At 44.5% G+C, this 22,138-nt stretch overlaps 1 protein-coding gene across 1 annotated transcript in view; it reads left to right on the top strand.

The window, feature by feature from the left end:
* ARHGEF10 (Rho guanine nucleotide exchange factor 10) overlaps positions 1-22,138 on the top strand; it is a 143,890-nt gene that overhangs the window by 413 nt on the left and 121,339 nt on the right. The window lies entirely within an intron of this gene.

Genomic DNA, 22,138 nt, shown 5'->3' with positions numbered 1-22,138 from the left:
TGCACTGCGTGCGCTGCAATGCGCTGTTAATTCATAAAAGTGCCTGCTTTTTGCGCTGGCGTAAAGCATGATCGCAGCCCGGTGGGCCTTAGCATCCGTTCACATCTGTGCAGCAGCATGACAAAATGCTCGTCACTTTGTAAAATGCGCCGCGGTGCCATTCATTGTTAATGGCGCCCCATCGCACATTGATGCACCGTGCGCTTTTCACGTGTGTAAAACAATGGCAAAATACATGGAAACAAAGTACGATGGGGCAATCTATCACAACTGGAGCAGACAGAATTTAGAGCAGTTGCCCATAATAAAAATCAGTTTCATGAAAGAGATAAGCTGATTGGTTGGCATGGACAACTGCTCCAGTTTTGATAAGTCCCCCCCACATGTGTTTTGGTGCAAGAAGAAGAGTCACCAGTATGAAGTACAAGGTCGACTTGAATTTGTTCTTGAAGTATCATATAGGTTCGTTTAAGCCAGGGGTGGGCAAACTCCAGCCCTCCTCCAGCTGTGGTGACACTGCAAATCCCATCATGCCTCTGCCCCTGGGAGTCATACCTTTGGCTGTGAGAATCTTCATTGCCTTATGGGATTTGTAGTTCCACAACAGCTGGAGGGCCGGAGTTTGCCCAGCCTTGGTTTTGGCCAATGTTTCAGGGCCTTGCAGGGTTCCCTTCCTTATTGCAGTACAGAGACAAGTCGGCAGTGTGTCACTATACTTCTTTGAGCAAGGTGATAAATCTTCTTTAGATGGTAAGCTCTCATGCGCCCTCTTTACCATCTTGTCTTGAATTGTATTGTAACTGTAATGTCCTCCTTATATTGTTCAACACTTCGCAAACTGCGCTATATAAATCCTGTATTATAATAATAACTGAGTTAATGCACGGTGCCATGCGTTGCTGTCACTGCTAGCACCATCAAGCTACAGTGGTTGTGACACTGTATGGCATGCAACTTAGAAATGTATATCTTTATGCATTTTGGTAAAGCACATTTAAAAAAAATGGTGCAGGGACTTCTTCGCTGGAATTGTCGTGCGTAGGGCAGCCCATTGTAATGAATGGGCTCCCCTATACCTGATGCACAAAAAATACGCATAAACGCGGGCAGGCTGTCGTCAATGTGGATGGAAATTTAATGCTGAGTGGGTTCTGCTCTTCTGTGAGCATGCTCACTGGCCGAGTTGAAAGCGACATCTGCAGTATGGTGCAGTATTGTATTCCAATATGAAAAAAGGAGGCAGCAATATTGCAAACTGACACATAGCCACCCCTGAAAGGCAATCACCGGCAATACCTTGCCACCCCTGTGAAAGTGGCCAGGTTTGGTATTGGGCATGCTGAAAGGTAGGAGCTCCGAAATCATATGGCTTATCATGACGCACCCTATTTTTTTTTTTTTTAAACATCTTCAGCTTCCATTGTGGCGCTTGGTATTTGATCACATGACATTCAAAGGCACAATAGAAGTCAGTGCTGGAAGTTTGATCAGTGGTAGTTAAACTTAGGAGGTGCGAGGTTTGCAGTATGGGATAATCGTTTGAACTCTAAACTCTCCTCTACTGAGACATCTGATCACTTGAACAAAAAACATGGAAATGCATATGATGAGGGACAGTGAAAATGATTTTCTTTTTGAGCTGTGTGATGAAAGGCAGTCCATGTAGTTCTAGTCTACAGTGTATTTTGTAGCCAGTTAGGGTAGCTGCTGCTGTCTTTTACAATGTGGAGTAGGGCCTTGGCCAATTGTTTGCAGTCTGAATGATTTCTTGACATTGTTGTGACCCCATTCCAGAATGTGCTGCATATTTCCCAGCACTCTCCACATACCTGGATTATTTGTACTGCTCTGTCAAGTCTAAATTGTACTGAAATGAGAAGATGCAGGACCTGCTATATAAATGTCTGAACAATGTATATATGGACCGGTTCTGAGGAAGTTCTCAGATGAAACATGTTGGGGAGGGTTCAGGAAGAATTCCAGGCAAATAAAATCTTAACCCTTGCAGTGGGGCTACCCCCACACTGCTTAAACGGTTTAAAGGCGAACTATGAGGTGAGTGCTTTTCACTCACCTCATAGTTCTAGCCGACCTGTGACAATGAGACTGTCACAGGTCGGCTCAGTAGATCGGGAGGTGAGCGAACACATACCGGCGTTCGCTCACCTCTCGATCCTGTCACGGCTCTCTGCCGTGACAGGGGAGGGGCTGGATTCCCCCCTCCCCGCTCCGATCCTCCAGCGCTGACTGGTGGATCGGACGGGGGAGGGGCCGGGTACAGCTGGCTCTGCCTCTATATAGGCAGAGCCAGCTGTCAGTCACGCAGCTGGGCGGATCTGGGCACAATTGTCGGGATCTGCTTCAGCTGCGGCGTCTCAGTATACCGCGAGCTACAGCTCGCGGTATACTGAGGCTAGGGTGACGGGAGTACGCTAGTTTGTGTCCTCCCGTTACCTTAAGGAGAACTATGCGGAAAAGACTTAACCCCATAGTTCTCCTTTTTAAGTGCTTGTTTTGTCTAGGAAGCTAAGATAACAGAGATATACTCATAAACAAAAAGCACACAAGAATAGTACGGACAGCGCTCTCGGATTGGGCCTGGGGAAATGGATACTGTAACTCTACCTCGCCTGCAGCCCTGAGGGCGCAAGGCTAAAGGGGCTATACAACTAAGTTAAACATAGTGAGAGAAGCGAAAGGAGATGGAACACTTACTTTGAGTGGGTCTCGGGACCAGATGGGTATAGGGCTGTGGAGAAGATCGTGACGTCCAACGTGTACACTCAATGAAGGCTGGTATGTTGCCTGGGATAGCTCATCTCAGGGAAGATGGGCTGGGCTGCTGTAGCTGCAGCTGCGGGTGGAAGAACTCGAACTGTGTATGAACTGTTTATCAAGCTCATAAAGAGGTAACATCCTCGAAACGCGTTGCTCCCGAGCATCCACCCACGACCTTACTGACCCGATCACTCCTCACCCTATCACTATCCCGGCCGACTTTCCATCCCACATCATCACCACGGTACGGGCACAGGTCCAGTCACGTTCATACACAGTTCGAGTTCTTCCACCCGCAGCTGCAGCCACAGCAGCCCAGCCAGACGTCATTCCACACATCGCCGGCACTTTGCATTACAGTAGCGGGGACACGGACACATTTTGTGTGTCATTACCCGCACCCCCGACCACCCCTCTCCTCTTTCTTCCCTGAGATGAGCTACCCCAGGAAACATACCAGCCTTCATTGATTCAATCCCAGCTGTCTTCTAGACCAGTCCCTTCAGCCTTGCTCACCCTCTGCTCCAGCGGTCTAAGGTCCTGTGAGTCATCACATCCTATACAGTGTTATAGGATGTAAAGGCGCCCAGGGACATTCCACCACTGGAGCAGAGGAGGGGTCAGGCAGGAAGGACCGGTCTAGCATCCAGCTGGGATCGAGGTTCAGGGGAGTATAACTCTCACGAGTATAACTAGCACTTAAAGGAGAACTATGAGGTGAGTGCTTTTCACTCACCTCATAGCTCTAGCTGACCTGTGACAATGAGACTGTCACAGGTCGGCTCAGTAGATCGGGAAGTGAGCAAACACATACCGGCGTTCGCTCACTTCTCGATCCTGTCACGGCTCTCTGCCATGACAGGGGAGGGACGGGATTCCTCCCTCCCCACTCCGATCCTCCAGGGCTGACTGGCGGAACGGACGGGGGAGGGGGCGGGTACAGCTGGCTCTGCCTCTAGATAGGCAGAGCCAGCTGTCACTCACGCAGCTGGGCGGATCCAGACATAATTGTCGGGATCCGCTTCAGCTGTGGCGTCTCAGTATATCGCGAGCTGTAGCTCGTGGTATACTGCGGCGTCTCAGTATACTCGCGGTATACTGAGCTTAGAGTGACGGGAGGACGCTAGTTTGTGTCCTCCCGTTACCCTAAGGAGAACTATGGGGAAAAGCCCTAACCCCATAGTTCTCCTTTAACCCTTGCAGTGCAGGGGTGGCCCCACCGCAAGGGTTAAGATTTTATTTGCCGGGAGTTCTTGCATTGGAACGCCATCTTGCACAGGGGGAAAGGCCGAGCACATGGAAGAAGGAAGTGCGAGATTCTTAACTAATCTAGTCATTGTGTTCCTGAGTGCTGGGCTGAGCCCTATTCTCAGGGGTGAATCAGTTTTATTATAATGCCTTTTTTATCATCTTCTCTGTGCCCTTCATGATGACTATCTACCAAATGTAAGTAAAAGGAGAGAACATCATTGCCTCTGTAAAATATGGTACATTACGTCAGGGCTGGACATTCCCAAAAGACAGGTTCAGACCTAAGCGACACCCGGGACGGGCGATTGTGTACTAGTGGACACAGCGGTTGCTGTGCAGCCCCATTGATTTCAATGGGGTTACACACGCGCAGCAAACGCTAAAAAAAAGGTGCAAGTACCTTTTTTTTTTTTTTTTTTTTTTTTTGCAAAACACGACGTGCAGCTTTTAAAATTTTTTTTTAGCCGTGATCGTGTTCAATTGCACGGGCGGAATACCGTGCGATCTGCCCGGCGCAACTGGGGTACCATTAGAAAATAATGGCACCTTCAGCGCGATTGAGTGTGGTGGGCGACTCCGTGCACAATCCGTGCGGTTTTGTGCACGATTGCCGCGCGATCAGGAGTCACCCAGGTGTGCACCTAGACTACAGTGGACCTTTCCCCCTTTTAATAAACAGCCATCACTAAATAAATGTATTCATGCAAACAGATAAACTTACCAAGAGGAAGACACATCTTTCTTTATTCGATTCTTCTTTCTGTACAGGTCCTTCCTGCCCGGGCTCTGCATCCTGCACCACAAATAAAAAAATAATGTCATCAGTGGCCGAATTTTTCTTTCTTCTTCTGTGCTGGCCCTGCAATGACGATGTGCCACATTTCATACATGCACCATACGAAATCTGGGTCAGCTTTTTATTGAAAGATAACAAGACAACCAGATCTCATATAACACATGTACAAAATGTGATTTGGGCTGGCTAGTTTTTTTATAAGCAAGCCCTCCCTCAATCACGTAAGGCCCCTGCACCAGTTCATTATCCTTCAATAACAAGCTTCCCCAGATCTTGTTCAGCACATGTGCAAGATCTGGCATGCTTACCCTGGAAGGCACCTATGAGGCCGGGGCTAAGTGTCTCAGGCAAACCAGGAAATAGTGAAATAAATTAAATTTTTTTTTTTAAGTATTTGATTTTTAAAATGGGCACGCATTGCTGCATGCACCTTGGCTTTGTAGGTTTGTGGGGTAAAGATCCACCTTAAAAATTACAGCTGGTAGCTAACTTTTGTGGTTTTCTGTTGTTGTTGTCAACAAAGCTGGCTCCTAAAAAAAAAAAACTAAAAATCTGCTGGCTTCTGGATTGGATAGACTGGCTCCTGAATTCCCTATTAGTTTGTCTACCCCTGATGTAAGAGCTATAAGACCTTCCTATTTATATAAGGGGTCACCGGAATCTGGTGAGTTTGTTGCCACTGGAGACACACATCGGTGATTGTGGAGAGAAGCACTTGTGTTGTCAGCATACATCAGAACTTAGGAGCGGAGTATATTTCTGGCAGATTAATGGGTATTTTTCTGTAGAAATGTGAATGCATAGCACAGATGTGTTGTATATGCTTTGTTTATGTTGCCCTGACACACACTTTAAAAGAACATACTTCCCCAGCCAGTGAGCTGATTGGAATAAAAGGAACCTCATTCATTTGCTGTTTTCTGAACCCAGCATGTGATACAAATTAAGCCCAAGATGGTTTATCAACATTAGTTTTCTGCGGCTTCTACTACAACAAGGTTTGTTTATTTGTGTGTTGCACTTGTTAATATTCTAAAGATGTTTTGAAAACAACACTATAGTGTAAAACTGGTCCTTAATGTTTTTAAACTGAGTGCTAATATTATGATTTTTTTCTGCTGCTGTCAAAATCGCTATGGCTTGGAGCAGAACCACGTTGTCACTAGTGGAAGGCACGGCTGCCACTGAGGCAAGGAGTCTAAAGAGTGTGACATCTTAACTAGGGGTTCCAAAACGATGTCTCAGTTTTGCTACCTTACACACTCAGGTCACGACTCTCAGGTTTACCCTATCAACAGGAGCTGGCAGGCAACCAAGGTGAAGTACTGAATTTTGAGCAAAAGCATTCCCTTTTACAAGCAAATGTAAGCCAGAGTCGCATGTGAAGATGACTGATATCGGCAACAGACAGAATTATATTACAGGGCAAAGATTAAACTCCAACTGAAGCAAAAACTATTTTGTAGTTGTGATTAGAACACCTGTCAGGCTTTTTATTGCTTTCTGACAAAAAACAAAAAAGAGTGCCACAATGTAGCGCAATCACTGGTGATAGAGAATTGATATAATAAGTGAGTAGTAGGTTATACTCACATGGTATTGAGCTCATATAGGCGCCCAGTACTGATTGAAACCTCTTGGTCAGGTCTTGGGTCAATGTAGGTGGTAGATCATGCAAAAACAGTGGCTCTGGAGGAGTGATTTAGTCTCCATTAGCACTGTGGGCTAATGGAGACTAAATAGAGTAGAAATGCACTCACATAGTTATAGAACAATCTGCATCCTTCTAAAAAGTATGATGCTTTGATGGAAGGGTTCCCCGACTTGCTATGTGCAGTGGTAGCGGTCAGGACAAGCTTCCTAGTTCTTCACAGCCATTCCTCCAGCTACCATTCAGCCAGAACAGACCACTAGAGAACGGCACCAAGCAAGTCATAGCCACCACTCTACAGAGATTACTCGACATACCTTGACAGTTTATCGCTACGACTGCACACAGCAAGTCCGGGGACCCTTCCATCAAAGCATCATACTTTTTTGAAGGACGCAGATTGTTCTATAACCATGTGAGTGCATTTCTACTCCTGGTTGTAGAAATGCACATGCTGTTCGTATTTCTTGTTTTCACTCCTCCAGAGCCACTGTTTTTGCATGATCTACCACCTCCATTGACCTAAGACCTGACCAAGAGGTTTCAATCATTACTGGGTCCATATATGAGCTCCATGCCATGTGAGTATAACTTGCTACTCACTTAATATATCAATTCTCTATCACCAGTGAAGGCGCTAGGTTGTGGCGCTTTTTTGGCTTTAGGCTGGCAGCTTTCTCTGTGAGTTAGCCCGAGGCACATGTCACCCACCCAGCTTCAACCTGCAGACTCTGCCTGGCATTCTGTCTGAGGCTGGTAGCATTGAGAGCGGGCTGCACAGTGCCACTGATGGATTACTGCGGTTAGAAGGTATTTATTGATTACAAGACAGCCCCCATTCTGATTGATGTTATCCTTCAATTATCCTTCAATTATCCTTCAATTTACAGTTTACTCTAATAACTCTCTAAGTATACACTGTAGATTCAGAGTAATCCTGCATGTTCCCCATAATTTGATCACCATGACAGCCAATTACAAACACCAACAAACATTCCTTCAGCTGTCACAGTGCCTCTGAATTACATTGTAGAAGAAAAATATAATCAAAAAGGTTTTTGTTTTTTTAAAATATGGAACTGGTAAAATAACAGATGTATAACACCTTTGTCAGCTAATAATAAAACATTAACCTTAAAAAATGTAAAAACAAAAATGAGATGGGGAAACTAGTCATGGAGTTATTGGCAAGTACACAAAGACATCCTGATGCTGCTGTTTGATCTGGGCTTCTAGGCTTCAGTTACATCTGTTCATGAAAGGGTTAAGGGCTCACTGTTGGGGTTTTGGTTAGGTATTGGGGTCACCACACACCTTACTGTACAATTTTTGTACAATCTTTTTTACATTTACCAAAATGTAATATGGAGACCTACTTACTGTATCCAATCAGGCAGGCCCGTGCTCTACATAGTTGTTAGTAGATCTATAGAAGATTGTACAATCGGCTTGTAATGTGTGTGTGTGTGTTGAGCTTTAGGCCTCATTCGCACAGGGCTTACATGCACAGATTTCTGTGGCAGAACTCCCAGGTGGGTCCGTGCAAATGCAGCAGCTCTGCCCAATCAAGTAAATGACAGATTGACAATGGCCACATCTGTCCGTGGCTGTCTGCATGTAATCCTACATGGAACTGCAGAACCTGTGGTTCAGTATAGTGGATTGTCCCTGAACGCAGACAGATTGCATCTAGGGGCAAGCATCTATTCTGATCCGCAGGTAATCAATCATTTCATTTATGATTAGGGATGCACCGATACTAGTATCAATATCGGTGCCGATACCGAGTATTTGGGTAAGTAGTCATTCTCGCCCAAATGTTCCGATGCCTAGCCTGATACTTCCTGTATTTGGAAGCCGGGCAGCGCGTCATTATACGCTGCCCGGTTTCCTGATTGGCCGGCAAGCGGCTCCATGCTCTCTCGTCACTTGTGACGAGAGAGCATGGAGCCGGCTTCCCAGCCAATCAGGAAGCCGGGCAGCGTGTAATGACGCGCTGCCGGCTTCCTGATTGGTCGGGAAGCTGGCCAATTAGGAAGCTGGGCGGCGTGTAATAACGCAGCGCCCGGCATTCTGATTGGCCGGGAAGCCGACTTCATGCTCCCTCGTCATCTCATTGGCCTCCCGGCCAATCAGAAAGCAGGGCGCCACGTCATTACACGGCGCCCGGCTTCCATGATTGGCCAGCAAGACGGCTCTGGCTTGGTACCGGAGAAATGCCTCTCCTGGCTGGAGAGGCCCCGGGCGTGATAGGCTGGACATGTTGAGGTGAGAGGGGACAGACTTTCTTGTTAATCGGGAAGCTGGGTGGCGAGTCTTTACACTCTGCCCAGTTTCCCAGCTAATCAGGAAGCCTAATCGAGTCATTACATGCCACCTGGCTTCCTGAATGGGAATTCCGGTACTCGGTAATTTGTATCGGAAAAAAATCGAGTACCGGAAAAAAATTATCGGTACTCGTACTCGGTACCAAAATACTGATATCAGTGCATCCCTAATTATGATATATATATTTTATGAGACAGCCACAGACAGATCCAGCCACTCTCAGCCTGTCATTAATTTGAATGGGCACATCCACTGCATCTGTACGGACACCCCTGGAATTCCTGCAGGTTCATGCTGCAGGAATCCTCAGATGCGCATAAAAGCCCCGGGATACATGTAGCCTTAGTGTGAGTTTTTAAGTGTAACTAAAGAGTGGAGAGGGATTAGATCACCTGTCAGGTTTTTATTGCTGTCTGTGTCTGTTAGGGAGATTCACCATCCATATTTGTCCTGGTGACCGTTATCACTGAAAGTGAAAGAAAACCCCAAATTTTGGGCTGCCATCAGAACAGGAATACATAGGAAATCTTCCAATCATTCTGGTAACCCTGCCGACCACCAAGGATTTTCCTCAATTTAGGAGGGTTTTCCTCTCACTTCCTGGCATGGCTGTTGGATGGCAGGAAGTAAAGGGACATCTCCCCAATGGGATAGACATAAGAAAAAAAAAATCGGGAATGACACCTCAGAAACCGGAAGTGATTAAATCATCAACACTTCCAGTTTCATGCAGCCGACGTATGTTGGCTGGTCTCTCTGACTTTTACCTGCTGACACCAGCAATACCAGTCCCAGACCTGCAGGAGGGACAGAGTAGCCTTTGGAAGCAAGGCAGGGGTGTTGGGTGTGGGGAGGGGGGCACATGTTTATCAGCTCCTGGAAGCAAACTTAACCCTAAAGTGTATTCAAAAAGTGAAAATGTTTCTCTGCTATCCGGTGCACTGATACAGAGATTTTTCCTCACGAAGGGCCCAGTCAAACCATATCAGTGGGTTCCAGCGTGGTCCGAGCCTGGAACGCACTGGATCACTTAGATCCATTCTGGGGCTGGACGTGGTGTGGCAGTGCCATGCATGTCAATGGCACCGCAAGGGTACAGGAATGCCCTCTGTTCTGGTGCAGTGTGATCGGAAAAAATGCTGCATATTTTTTCAGATCCCACTGCACTGGAATGGAGGGCATTCGTGTACCTTCTGTTCCGGTGTGGGCGATTACACTGCAGGCGGCGTGCCTGCGGTGCAGTTGACAAGAATGGCACCATCACGCCCCCTCACACCCAGAACACTGCCCGACCTGATCTATGTGATCTAGTGTGTTCCAGGCTCGGACCACGCCGGAACGCACTGGATATGGTCTGACTGGGCCCTAAGGCTACATCCCAGATAGCAAGCAATTGAGCTGCAAGTTTGAAAATGACTTGCTAAACTATCGCAGACTTGCCAAGCTTCACAATTTTGTTGCACAATTACAGCAAGTCTGCATTGCAAGTCTCCAGATCAACGTGTTTTGCAAAAGTGCTGTACACTTGCAGAGCTCTTGCTAACACCTGCAGGACTCTTGCCAAGCAAATTTGCTACAAATTCAAAAAGTGTCAACTAGAACTTGTGCTGCGAGTGTTCTGCAAGTCTACAACTTGCCAGGAATGTGTGCAGCAAGTTAACAAGAATTACAATTTAACCTTGCCACACGTTTGTGGCAAGTTATCCTTGCTATCTGGGATTCTCTCTTGAGTGTGAATGTGCGTTTTCGGATTTCTGCGGCAGGAACCAAGGAATTCCTGCAGCAGCGATCCCAAATATGCCGTTTTGAAGCAGCCGCTGTCACCCATTCAAGTTAATGACCGGGTGACAGCTGCCGCATCTGTAAGCAGCAATTCACACGTAATTGTATGTGATACCATTACATAGATCACTGTTTTTAGATACATCTATTATGCATTCAGGGACAGTGATACATTTTTGCAAAAGGCCTGCAAACATTACAAAGAAATAATAACTTCTAACTCTTTTTGTTGAACCATAAAACTGAGAGAAAAATGTTTGTTGATGATTTACTTATGATAATCTATTCATGTGAAGGAGTTTGAATAAGGCTTCTCAACAGAAGCAGAAATATCAGGAATTTACTTATACAACCTTATTTACATTAGAGATTAGCAGTACAATTGAGAGTTGTTGTCACTGCAAGGATGTGAGCACCATATTGTGTGTAGGGCCGGAATCTTGTACGTGTTGCTATAGCAACAGATGACTGAAGAATGTATACCCCATTGTCTGTAATGTGAATGCTCAAGTGGGACACTATGCATTCCCTTATTCCTTCATGCTGGTAATCACTATCTGCGTGACCTTCTTTCAGTCTTCTGTCTGTTGTGCACTGTTTTAATGTATCTATAGTGTTGTATCATAGTCTGTCATATTTTTTATTATTATTATACCTTTATTCTCAATAAATTTGGAGAGGGACACAACAATGAAAGTACAGCCTGATTGCAATAGTGTAAAAAGACACAATCAGTAATATTTACCCTTGGTTTTAAAATTATTTATTAAGGGCTGGTTTACAATATAGCGTTGTGGTAAAGGCACGGTAACCGTGCATTTTGCGCACACAATTCAACAGCATTGCATACTAGGTGTGTTGTATTGTCATTTATTCTGCAAAGTACCTCAACTGCATGGCACGGTACCGCAATAGCTGTTGTTGACAAGCAGTGAAAAATAACAATGCATGCACTATTTTGTTTTTCACTGTACAGCACCACAATACATTATTTTGCGGTACTGTGTGTTGCAGCCCAACTCAGGCCTGTCGGGAGGTGCATTGGGGTGCCTTTCAGGATGAATGAATGGCAGCACACCTAGTGCTCGGTGCATTGCGCTGTGGTAATGTGCGCTAAACACACAAACACTGTGCTATGCTGTTAATAGGCTCTAAAAGAAAATCAACCACCCTGATTATTTTGATCACTATCATTATTTTTATAATGAGGGATGCACCGATACCAAGTACGTACTCGGTACAAGTACAGATACTTTTCCAGCTCTAGGACTAGACAAGAGAAAAACTCAAAAGTTAGGAGGCAGCTGTCATTTGTAAGGAGCACACGGAGATCCTGGGATTAGTACATCTCTGTTTTAATGTATGATTTTGTTTTTATAAATATAAAGGGATGTACCGATACCAGTTTTGCAAGTATAAGTACCGGTACTTGCCCAAGTACCTACAAGTGCTGATATATCTGTTCATTGTCATGTGGCAGTTTTTCTAAAACAATACAGACTAATGATTTCAGGACAGTGGTGGAGCACCAGAGCCCGGTCCCAGCTGCAACCGCTGCAACCCTGGTAGTTCTCATAAAAATGCCAAGTATAGGCACTGGTACTTTAAAAGTATTGGTGCATCCCTAATTATTATACAGGATTCATGTAGCACCAACTGTTTGTGCTGTGATTTTCAATATAAGGAGGACATTACAGTTACAATACAAATCAAGACAAAATGGTTAGGAGGGCCCTGCTCGTGCTCGTGGGAGTGCAACAACCCGTAGCAATCAATACAAAGTGCAACAACCCGTAGCAATCAATACACATTCACCATTCCTGTCTCAAGTGATGGAGGGGTAAATCTGGTTGCTATGAGTTACTATACTTTGCTTCATCAGCATTTATAAAGCCTATTTCCAGTCTACTTTATAACTATTGAACTAGTTTTAATATAAACATGCACATTTTACTGCAATAAAATGTAAAAAGATGAGCCAGTGTACCAGTAAATCCTTGCAATGACTTCTAATTGCACAAAATTGTTATTCTTATTATACAGGATTTAGCGCTAACAGTTTGCGCAGCGCTTTACAATGTAAGGAAGACATTACAATACAATTCAAGACAAGATGGTAAGGAGGGCTTACAAAAAACAATTTCTATGTAAAGGATTCATACCTAATCAAAAACATGCAGTTGCACCAGCATTCTATGCATTGCTTTATATTTTGTATATTCATCAGTCCCTGCCTGCACAATTTAAAGAGGAACCAGGCCCACCAATTTAAGAGTTACTTTCAAGGTATACCTTTGGTTAAAACCCTCAGGGCCGGAGCACACCCAAGCGATACCCCACCGTGTGGCAATTATGCACGATTCCGTGCGGATTCCCGCGCGGTCAGGAGTCATATAGGTGTGCACCGATCGCGTTGTGGGTGCCATTATTTTCCAATGCACAGCCGTGCATCATGTATCGCAGAAATACACTGCGATACACGACATGCGGCAATCCGCGCGGAATCATGCACGATTGCCACGCGGTGGGGTGTCGCATAGGTGTGCATTGGCCCTCAAGGTTACCAGTGTGCTTATTTCAGCTCGCAACTGAACTTTCAGGGCCTATTCCCACCCAATGAAATTTGATGCACCCGTGCGTTGGATTGCATTTTGAAAAACTAGAACAGGCTGCATTTTTTTGCAACACATGTAAGCACATCTTTTTTAATAGTAAGAGTGATGGTACCTCCTAAAATCTTTTTTTACTGCATGTGTCTCAAGCCCTCATCTTGCTGGTGCCATATCTGATCACATGTGCAGCACCATGGCAACTGCAATCCAAATATAGGCTAAAGTTGCCCATACACTGTACGATTATCGTACAAGAATCGCGGGAAATCCCGCGATCATACGATAATCGCAAAGTGCATGGAAGGCGTGCAACCGTTTCTACTGTACGGTCGCACGTCTTCCGTCGAACAAGCAGGCTGGAAAACCCGCTGAGAATCTTACGATTCTCGGCGGGTTAGTGGCCTGCTTGTTCAACAACTGCCGAACGGGCCGGTGTGCGTGCGTGCGCACGCACACACTGCCCGTTTGCAGTCATCGGAAGCCGCCCCTCAGGTGATGATCGCCCCTCAGGCGATGATCGCAAGTACGATCTGCCTGTCCAAGATGGTCAGATCGTACGTTTTTTTTAAATACTTTACAACCCTCGCAAGACAAAAGTCTTGTGAGGGTTGTAAAGTGTATGACCGCCTTAAGATGGCACTTTCCTTGGCTATAAAGGATAGGAGAGTCTAGTGCCACTTTAGGTGCCTATACCACATATACATAAATACATACACAAGGCACTAGGGCCAGTTTATTCAGGAACCAAATAACCTACCAGTCTGTCTTTGGAGTGTGGGCAGAAACCCACATAAGCACAGGGAAATTGGATACAGATATAGATACACCTGCAGGTGTGTCCTTCGGTGATTGCTATTGGTGTCTCTGGTTGGCAAAATGCTTAATGCATCTCCATGTTATGGTTGACAGACCTGGGTTCAGGCTGAACAGGAAGGAACATCATTGTTGACACTGTTTCCAGCCCTGAAACTGACCTCACATTGGCTGGCCAGGGGAAGGTGTGCTGCATGCTGTTGTGGGCAGCAGGATATGTATTGCCTAGTGCAGGGCTCAAAATTTCAAGTCCTGAGCTACTAGCCAGGCCTTAAAAGTTACTCGCCACCAGTTGCCCCACCTAACCCCTACCCTGTCCCACTTAACTCCGCCAGTTCAGCGGTGTGACGCACAGTACAGAGGTCAGTAATGTAACGCACAGTGCAGAAATCAGAGTGACACAGGGCAGAGGTCAGCAATGTGACGCACAGGGCAGAGGTCAGCAATGTGACGCACAGGGCAGAGGTCAGCAATGTGACGCACAGGGCAGAGGTCAGCAATGTGATGCACAGCGCAGAGGTCAGTGTGACGCCAAGGTCATACACAGGGCAGAGGTCAGCAATGTGACGCACAGGGCAGAGGTCAGCAATGTGACGCACAGGGCAGAGGTCAGCAATGTGACGCACAGGGCAGAGGTCAGTGTGACGCCAAGGTCAGTGACGCACAGTGCAGAGGTCAGAGTGGCGCAGAGGTCAGAGGGACACTACCGCCGCGGCGATCGTTTGCTTGTGTTCTCTCTTCTCCTTCTCGCCCGCAATGCAGCGGGCGATGAGAAGAGAGAACAGAAGCAAGCAATCGCCGCGGCGGTAGTGTCCCATCTCTGGTCCCGCCGGCAGCGCTCCTCGATGAGATTCCACTCGCCCCCACGCAATTTTCACTCGCCAATTGCGAGGGGGCGAGTGGAAATTTTGAGGCCTGGCCTAGTGAATACCTGTGGCAGGTGAGATACACTTGAGAAAGGGGCTCTGCACTCCAAAACGCCGCTCCACTGGTATTCACCATATTTCACTGAGGGCTTAATTGGCCATACACCAGAAAACATTTTGTTAAAAAAAAAAAATTGTTTTTGGGATGTTCGTTCAATTTTCTAATAGTTAATGGAGTTGGATGGGTGATCGTTTTAGACCATCGTGGAGATTTTTTTTTTTTGAAGTAGAATATAATTTTTTTTCTCGAATTTAACGAAATTCTTACAGTCAATGTAGTTTTTTTTTGGAGAAACACCATTCATTCCAAAATCATATGTTAACATTTTGAACACCAGTCATCAAGTTTCTGATGGAAATATTGAATGTTCTGACAAGATTTTTCGTATAAAAGCTTGTCCGGAAATGACCAGCTTTAGCGTCTGCCATTTGCTCAGTTGTTTTTTGCCTTACTGTTGCTCACATCTCTTGTGCTATATTGGCGTTGTGTTTCTTTGTAGATATTTTCCATGCACTGTAAACTGTTACAATCCCTGACATTGCTTTGTATGAACACTTACTTTTACTGCTGATCGGAATCTATAGTGCAGCTGTATGTTTATGATTAGAAATGAACCCTTTTGGTTTTGTGAAATTATATGTAACGGCAAGCATTTACTGGTATCCTGGCTCATCTATATTTTGTAGCATTAGTGTTTTTGATAGTATTGTGTAGCGTTCGAAGCACCCCCTAGCTGTTACTAGTAAATGGTGTCACTGATATTGTTGAGCCCTGGTTCACACCTAGGCTGCACCGTTTTTGCGCGTTTGTACGCGCGTTGTGCACATTTGTATGCGCGTTTTAACAGCTTATAAACCATTGGGGCAATGGGAGAACGTGCATATAAACACGGAGAAACACTCACGAAAATGTGCAACATGCTTCTGTTGCACGTTTTTGGGCATTTCCAATGAAGTCTACGGGGAGGAAAAGCACTTTTAACTGCCCAAAGAAGCATCTTTTCAGGCGTCTGGCGGTTTCCTGCTAGGTGTTTTTCTGCTCACGTGTGAACCAACGGCATTAAAAATTCTGGGATTTCTTGTGTTGGGCAGTTAAAAGCGCTTTTTGAACTGCACAAAAACGCCTAGGTGTGAACCAGGGCTGAGTGTGCAGACCTTTAAATACTACCTTTTTATTGCTATATTACAACTTTTACTGGTGCTGTCCCTTGCAGTCTTGTCGCTCTATAGTCCTGTACCACTAATGTTCCTCTATGTCCAGTCACATTCAGCCCACTTCCTGTGAGCCCAGGGCGTCAAGGACTAGCAAGCAGTAGATATAGGCAAGAAGTTTAAAAAAAACCAAAACAAAACGCTTGAACTGGTTTTAAACTTACCTCGTTATCGCTGCCCGCTCCCGCGCCGAGAATCAGGAACTGCTCGTACGGCCGCAAAGGATCTTGGGGCGGGCGCATGCGCAGTTCCGATTCTCGGCCCGGAGACGAGCAGAGACGCAAGGTAAGTCTATGGACGCGTGCACCCGCATGCAGACACCGCTGGATCGGAGAGACAGAGCAGTCAGCGCTGGATCGGAGTGACGCCGCACCGCTGGAGGGACACATGAAAACATGGGGAAAGAAGAGGAAGATCAGAGTAAGATACATCATTTGAGGTAAGTGCTAACATTTACATGGGGGGAGGGGGAAAAATTTTGGCTTTAATGTCACTTTAAGTATCGTATCACATACGGAGTGCCTGCATTCTGCCGTTTTCAGATGCAGCTGCTGTCACCTTATTTGCACCTAAAACATAGCTGAGAATGGAGCCTTATTTGTTTAAGTGGCTTTAAATTCAAATCAAACAATACTCATACGGAGCAAAGCAACAGTTCTGCTTTAACTAATTCTCCCTATCCCCTCCAGCAGCACATACTTCTCTTTCCTTGAATTCGAAGCCACTCCATTCATCTGCAAGGGTTAAAGGAAATACTACACACTTCTGGGTATGGAGAATATGATGCCAGAACTGATTGCTTGCAGCAAGATGAAATAAAATACAAAGCAAGCTGAGGATCATACCTTAATCATTTAAAGTATGGAAAAAAAATATCTGAAAGTTGCTTATCCAATGTGTTACAATTTATGCCTGAGATCTGGATGGGTGAGGTTCCCTAAGGAAAGGGTGTAAAGCCTAAATTTCCATATTACTAAGTGTAATACATGCAGTTCATAGCTTGTTCAGGCACAATTTGGCATGTGTACTTTTTTCCACTTTCTGTACTGCAAAAGTTGTCTGCACAAAGGACAAATCACTTTGCTTCGTTCAGATCTGTCACATAGTTACATAGTATTTGAGGTTGAATAAAGACATAAGTCCATTAAGTCCAACCTATTGTGTGTGTGCATTTATGTTTGAGTTGGTGTGTGAGTGTGTATTAGTCCATGTGTGATTTCGATCTTAGGCGTACCTGTACCCCTGTATATTATGGTCTCCGAGGAACTCGTCCAGGAGTTTCTTGATTCCACACTCTTAGCTGAAATCACTTCCTGCGGCAGCGCGTTCCAGACCTTAACCGCTCTTACTGTGAAGAACCCCTTGCGCCCTGTGTGTTGAAATTGTTTTTCCACCAATTTTTGGTGGTGCCCTCTGGTCTTTGTTACAGAGCTAACCGTACACAGTTTGTTAATAATGTTGCTGTCGCCCTTGAATAGTTTATACAGGAAAATCATGTCCCCCCTTAATCACCTAACATCCAAAGAGAACATATTTAATTTTATCAACCTTGTTTCATAGCTCAGGTCCTCGAACACCTTAATGAGTTTGGTTGCCCTCCGCATGTAATTTATACAATCTGAACGCAGCATTATTGTATGCTACGTACCTATTCACTTTGCTCCGCTTTGGCCTGCAACTTTTAGCTGCTTTAACCAAAACTAAAAAAATCTGCATTCACAGTCCGATTTGAACTATAGGTGACCATACACCTTACAACCATTGTACAAATTTTTTTGTCCAGACATCTCACCCTTGATCAGTTTTCATTCAGCTAGCCCATCATGCACAGACCAATGTAGAGGCAATTTAAGGTTCGTCAGCACCACTAACTGGCTGATTTTAATCGATCAAAAGAACAGGTTTTCGTTTGAGCATGTGCAGTTTTCATCTTGAGACTTGTGTTGTACAACAACGCCACTAACCTATCAACTTTCATCCAACTAGACTCAAATTTTCTAGCCTGCTTAAAAGACAATAATCTGCCAGTTGTACAATAATTGAGGTTGTGCACTTCCCATCAACTGGCAGATTTTTGGATGAAAACGCGATCGCAGACAAAAATCAGCAGATCATTGTAAGGTATATGGACACCTTTAGGCAGCATTCACATGGGGCTAGTATGTGCATTTGGGGATTCCTGCAGCAAAAACCTACAGACTCTTGTGGCAGGAATCTCAGGCGTGCCCATTCAGATGTGGCAGCTGTGCCCATTTAAGTTAATGACAGGGTGACAGTGGTCGCATGCAGTGTATCAGTACCATGTGCCATTAGATGTGGTTTGGGATAGATGATTGACAGATGCAGCCCCTGTCAACTTGAATGGGTACAGCAGCCGCATATGAACAGGCACACCTGCGATTCCGGCTGCAAGAATCTGTAGGTTCTTGCCAGATGAATGCCTTAACGCACATACAAGAAACCCCGTGTGAATACAGCCTAATTTTCATTGTACGCTTGTAAACGTTTGTGCTAACATTTGAATGCATACAGTTTAAATGGACCCTTGCTGCGCTGCTCAGGTCCGACATGAAAATATTGTTACTTTGTAATAATTTCTGCTCTGCTCCTGCTGTTTGATTATACACTATTGATCTTTACATGCTGGCCGTGAGTAAGTCAGTCCTGCAGCAGAGGTGCGGGCACATAGTGGCCTTGGTCTTCAGTTATTCTTCGCCTGCACCACCGCCACGTGACTGACTTATATAGGACCGACATAAATAGTTTGTAATCAGACACTATTGATGTCGGCAGGTGCAGAATAAAAGTCTCTCAGCTTGTATGGACAAAAATCATTCAAGTACCCTAACTATTAACAAAATTGTATCTTATTTGTGTATCACTCAGCTGTAGATCCTCAAATCATCTCTGAATTCATGCCAACACTGTCCTTCCTTCTGAAGGGTGGCTACTTTTGTTCCTCATGGTCCCTGTGTGTTATAAAGTAACCACCGCTCCCGTGATGGACTACAATCTAACATTTAGTTTACTAATTAGTTTTGAGATTGTAGTCCATCACAGGAATGAGCTTGGAGTGAGTCACCCTCCAGAAGGAAGGACAGTGTCAGCACGAATTCAGAGATGATTTGAGGATCTACAGCCGAGTGATACACAAATAAGATACATTTTTTTTAATAGTTAAGGTACTTGAATGCATTTTTTTTTTGTTCAAATTGACAATTTTTATTGCTTTGTTCTTTCCGCATGTTGTATACAAGAAATACAAAAATAACATGAAACATGAGGCAAAGATTACAAAGTAAGACAACATACAGACCTGAGCCAAAGTATACCGAAGCTGAAGCTCTCATCATTACACATTAAACCCACTGCGGCCACCAGCTCTCATCCAGATGGAGTACAAGTTGCTTCAGTGTATGCAAATAATGACATCTAAGGACTACCGCTAGTGCGAAAAGAACACATAGGTATACATTTGTATCACAGATACCGTCTCCACGCACCATTATCTCAGGTTGAAGGAATATTGTGCTAGTTCCATAATTGAAAATAGCTCTAACAGGCTCTGAACCTCAGCCAGGTCTTGTAAACTAATATTAAATACAACAAGAGATACCCAGGAAGGATCCCGGGGAAGAAAAGGTATAGACTTGAATGCATTTTTAAGATTTAATTCCTGAATTTAGTGTCACTTTAAGTCAAAACTCTGATGCCCGATCCTATGGGCATTGTTGAGGAATAGTGTTCTCTGACAATGGTGAGTATCAGTTTTCAGGCAGGAACAATATAGGTGCTAGCTCAGGGTAACCTCCACTGCCCTAAGCCCTGTTGGTGGACTCCGTGAAACCAACCCTTCAGTACTGCTCATGTAAGCTGGCATAAGTATTTTTGTATGTGTGCTATTGGCTGTCATCACACAGACTAAATGTCTGTTTATATAACATTATTTTCTTATAAATATAATTTGGGCTGTCAGGATTTGGGGATTTCAGGATGTTACGGTGCCTAAAGTTATATTTGGTAAACATGAATATTTGTTTAAAAAATATACAGGATCATTATAATTTATATAGAATATTTCTGACTGTCCAGAAGAACAATTCTGGAAATTAAGGCCCTTTTGCATTTATCATATCATGTATGATTACATGATTACATCTGGTGTGTCAGCATACTGCTGCTTTGAAATACATAGCCTTAAAAATTAAGGTCCTTTTGCATTTATGCATGCTGCAACGCACGGACATTAACGCACACGTTTTTGTGCGTTGAAGCACATTTAGTTAAAGCCACCCATCCATTTTGAATGGTCATCAAAGACAGTGCCCAAAACATATTGTTGTGGTGTGCTATAGTGCAGGTGTGTATTTTGTTGTTGTGTATGTGCGTTGGGGTGCCATTCAGAATGAATATGCAAGGTTGCACTGGTTCCTGGCCCCCCTCCTCCCCATGCAAAAATGATAATTTACAGATCTCATAGAAATGTATTCTTGCACTGTGCAGAAGTACAGTCCTGCAAAATTTGGGTTCCTCAGCTTTTCCAGGGTCCTGTAGCGAATGACATCTCCAGCGCCTAGGCGAGGAGACCGGAAGCTGTGCTCTAAGGTCAGGTCTTATTTTTTACATTATTCTCTGAAATTGTTTATGCTTTAGTTAGAATTTTGTATGAGGTGTGGGGGAGGGGGGTATGACTGTGCAAATTCATGCCATGAGTTCCATTGCTGCTGAAAGGGTTTATCCCCTACTCAGAATACGTCATATTCAGGAATGCAGGTCTGCGGTCGTGGATTTGATCTGATCGTTTTTACCTATGCCTGAAGGGAAAAAAAAATGAAGACTCCACATTCTTCTACATTCTTGCTCTGTGCCATTCATGGGAAAATGCAAATCCCTATAATGATGATTTAACTTTTATTTTATTAAGATTAAAATCATTTGTTTCAGTTATTTCAAAACCTCACTTGTATCATATAAAACATCACTCTATGGCTTCATCCAATTTAGAGGACAGATCCAGTCAGTAATTTTATTGAAGTATATTTAATAAAGTTTAACAAGGATAACATTGACTTTGCTGTGTTCCTGTGAATGGTGTTGAAGAATGGATTGAACGGGATTCATACTGTATATGGGTTTGAGATCGTAATGATAGGAGGAAACTATGAAAGTGGATAGCAAGCGAGCAGTCATCTGTTATACATCACTTTTTCACATAAAGGATGAGGGTGCTAAAATGACCACTATGTCAAATGTTCATGTAAGCTTGGTCACACTCTTGTCTTTAACTGTTTGCTGACTGCTATTGAAACTGCTAGAAGGAAATCCTTGATATTGTGCTGCTCATCTCTGCATGATGCATATTTATAAGCAGCAAAGGAAGACAGCAGGGATGATGTCACTTATGTGTGATAATTGTTGACTGTGCTACGGACATTGTGCTGCTGAAATAATGGCAGTGACAGAAGCAGTGAAGGTAACTTATATATAGGGAGTGATGAATGGTGACCAACTTCAGTAACAGGGAAATTGTACTGCTGTGAGGTCTTGTGCTGCATAGAAGTGGATGGTACATTTGTAGGAAAGAATTACAGCAGGGAATGACAGACAGCGGGGACCAGGAAGTGTCTGTGAATTTTGAATAATACAAATGAGCTGGAAGCAATGCAGTGATGGAAATGTTGTGCTGTTGAGCCTTAGGGGATACTGTACGTACCGTACATACTGTATGTAGAAATTAGTGACAGGTGGCAGCAGCAGCACGTAAATCATGCTGTTGAGCAGTGCTTAGTAAGAAACCCATGGAAGACCATAGTGAGAGGGACACAGTATTGCTGAGCAGTGGAAGGTACTTATGAATAGGAAGTGTTGGTTGCAGTGAGAGGGACACGCTGCTGGTGAGCAGAAGATTGCATGAATGGATGGAAAGTGTTGGTTGCAGTGAGAGGGACATTGTGCTGCTGAGCAGAAGATTGTACTTATGGATAGAAGT

Source organism: Nanorana parkeri, unplaced genomic scaffold (genome assembly GCF_000935625.1).
Source record: "Nanorana parkeri isolate BGI_ZX_2015 unplaced genomic scaffold, ASM93562v1 scaffold51, whole genome shotgun sequence".
Classification (NCBI taxonomy): domain Eukaryota; kingdom Metazoa; phylum Chordata; class Amphibia; order Anura; family Dicroglossidae; genus Nanorana; species Nanorana parkeri.
This window is presented reverse-complemented; position numbering and strand designations above follow the sequence as displayed.